At 39.4% G+C, this 3,243-nt stretch overlaps 1 pseudogene; it reads right to left on the bottom strand.

Annotated features, from left to right (window-relative positions):
* Nucleotides 1-447: 447 nt before the first annotated feature.
* Nucleotides 448-2,961, bottom strand: LOC149250592 (putative mannitol dehydrogenase; annotated as a pseudogene).
* Between the last annotated feature and the right edge of the window lie 282 nt (nt 2,962-3,243).

The following is a 3,243-nucleotide window of genomic DNA, read 5'->3' as shown; positions in this document are numbered from 1 at the left end:
AAAAGTGATGCACAAATGGATGAAAAAATGGATGCAAAAAATGATTTAAAAAAGGATGCAAAAAAGGATGCAAAAGTTGATGCAAGTGTAGGTGAAAAAAGTGGATGCAAATGAGGATGCAAAAGTATGTCAAACAAAAATAGATGCCAAAATTGATGCAAAACCTGGAACAAAACCTGGTGCAAAGGATGACACAAAACTTGGCATAAAATTTGGTGCAAAACATGGTGCAAAACCTATTGCAATACATGGTGCTAAACTTGGTGTAAGATTTGGTGCAAAACTTGATGCAAATTTTGTGTCAAGTTTTGCACCATATTTGATAAATGGATGCAAATAGCACCAAAAATGGGCTCTAGATGCAAAAAAAGAAGTAAAAAGGGACGCTAATCGCTGGTTTTGTTGTAGTGCTAATTCCCCTTGCACCTTCATTTAAAAAAAATGCCCTCACTGGGAATTTTGAATGGCTCCCTTTACCAAATCTAATATCCTTTCTACCTTACTATCTGCTTCATCATCTTTACTTAAATCACCATCACTATTGTACAAGAACAGTCCTTGTCTTGGGTGGTTGCTCATCAACGAAGACAACAAGGAAGAAGGGTTGTGGGTTTGGGCATGGGAAGTTCCATGAGAATCCACTGCATTACCATCTAGAGTATTGAGGTCTCCAGCATCACCATCATCATCAAAAGGGGCAGGCATGCTTAGGTCCAATAGTTTCACTCTTGCAGGCAGCTGCTGCAGCTTAGGGGTCTCCTTGTTGCCACAACTAGTAATTATAGTATCTGAAGCTCCACTACCTTAATGGCATCTCCTTTGACCACCCAAAGCCTGACCTGAAGCAAAACCCTTTTTACAGATTGAGCATTCATGGATCCTTGGAATCTTCTTACCTGAAATAGCAGTAGACTCAATTGTCCTCGTTCCATCTTTAGCTTTGGCACCAGAAACCTTATAGCAGTAGACTCAATTGTCCTCGTTCCATCTTTGGCTTTGGCACCAGAAGCCTTAGTATTCTCCTTTGCAAGAGACTTGTGGAAATTGCCAGGCAGTTGAGAGCCCAATCCAATACTGAGCTCGTTAGCTATGTCTTCTTCTAGGCTCTCATTCTCATAAAAAAATTAATTACACAAAATTAAACTATAACATAATTATGCAAACTTTATTACCGAAATTGTTCAAGCTCTCGGGCATCTATTACATTCTACGAGTTACAGTTCCTAGTTTCTCACATCCTCATTCAGCCATAAACCTACTCTTTTATGAGAGCTAAAAGCTTCCCCACCAACTATAACACATTTCCTGAGTTTCCTTCACCCCTCCAATCAAACTCCCCCCGAACAAATCGACGGGTTGCACACACCAATATTAAAATCAAATACCAACTTCCATGTGATTAACACCCAAATTCTTGTTCAAGAAAACAGTAGAGAAATCCAAAATATAAAGATATCATATCTGCCTAAGCTGTGGATGCCTTTGACGCTCTCAGTTTGATTAAAATATAATTTTATTCATATCTTTTATTTACAAGACAAAAGGGCACGGAGGACTTACCCATAACAACAGCCAGAGCAGCAAATTGCACAGGCTTTTCTTGCAAACCATCTATGACCAACTTACCATTCACCTTTATCAAATTAAGGAGCGTCTTCACAGCATGATTAGCAGAGACTGTGTCAATAATATATTCTACAGACTTGACTGCAGCCTGCATCTATTTCTCATATTTGTTGATGACGAAGTGATCTACTCCTAAAATTTCTCTCACTTCCTTTTCCTTGCTAGGCGATGTACTTATCACTGTCACTTGCAACCCAAAAGCTTTTCCAAATTTGACAGCCATGTGTCCCAAACTGCCAAGCCCCACCATGCCCAGGCTCCGTCATCTGGAAATATTTCATGGGGCTGTACACCGTTATTCCCGCACATAGCAATGGTGCAGCGGCATCCAAGGGAAGATTCTCTAGTACCTTCACCACAAAGCTACTTACAAACCACCCAAATTATTAAAACCCTATTTAACCAATATAAATAAAAAATATTAATGCCATTTGTCTCCGGTTTTATATAAAAGAGACAAACCACCCATCTCGGCAAGGCCTGCCGGAACTTGGCGCAGTTAAATTTTCCGAGCTTTTGAATCAATTGGGAGATTCTCGAAACTCGTTGATCCCATTCCAAACATGAACATGATTATATGGACAGAAAAGGAAGCCTTTTATGGCGAGTTTATCCCATGTGCCCTAAAACAAAAATGGTTGCATGAGTTGGGATAATGATTAATTACCTCTGGTTATAAACCACCAAGTATGAGTAACCTCCAAAAGTGACAGAACCATCAACATCGGTGCTACCATACGTCCAAATGACCTTCTTACAATATTGTTCTTGGCCTTTGCTACAAGAATCGCAATGATGGAAACTTCCAACCATACAGTCCACGCCCACACGATCTCCAGCAGAAAATTTCTTCACTTCCGAACCAACTTCAACTACTATACCTACTATTTCATGGCTACAAAAATAGAATTGTGAGTAAATTAAAATTGAGTATGAACTTCTAGGCATATACTCTTTCTGTCTTGCTATTTGATGTGAAGCAGTGTTGAAGATCATGAAGACATTACCCAGGAACCATTGGGTATTGGGAAGCTTTCCATTCATTACCAATTTGATGTAGATCAGTGTGACAGATTCCGCAGTATATGATCTTGAAAGTAACATCATGTGGCCCAGTTTCTGTTTCAAGGCAATTTAAATGTAAGTTTTTTGCAAATGGGTATCAATAGAAGCAAACAATTTAAATGTAAGTTTTCTGCAAATGGGTATCAATAAAAGCAGTTATGAGAGTAAAGCGAGGATAAAACTGCGAGTGAAATTGAAGGGTGAGAGAATTCCTGACTCGTCTCTAGCAGCCCATCCTTGAACATTAGACTGACCTACTTCCTTAACCATCTTCTCTTCTTCACAACACTCATAAATAAATTTGATTCACATAGAAGAAGCAGCTAAGCAGATGAATATAAAGAACAGATTTGAGGAGACAACAGGTGTTGGGATGGGTTTTTAAAAGGTCAAGTATGGCAGGATATAGTAGGATGACCACTGAATAACCGAGAGCTAAATTCATCGTTAGGCAGCGAGGCAAGTCGTGCACAGCAGAAACCGGAAACATTATTGCAGTAGGTTGTGGAAGAGCCTGAAAACATTATTGCAAGAAGTCGTGGAAGAGTAGAA

The sequence above is a fragment of the Pinus tabuliformis genome, chromosome 7, assembly GCF_031772625.1.
Source record: "Pinus tabuliformis cultivar Carrire ecotype Pingquan chromosome 7, CPIR1, whole genome shotgun sequence".
Classification (NCBI taxonomy): Eukaryota; Viridiplantae; Streptophyta; class Pinopsida; order Pinales; family Pinaceae; genus Pinus; species Pinus tabuliformis.
Note: the sequence above shows the minus strand (reverse complement) of the source record. Positions and strands in the feature narration are given on the sequence as shown.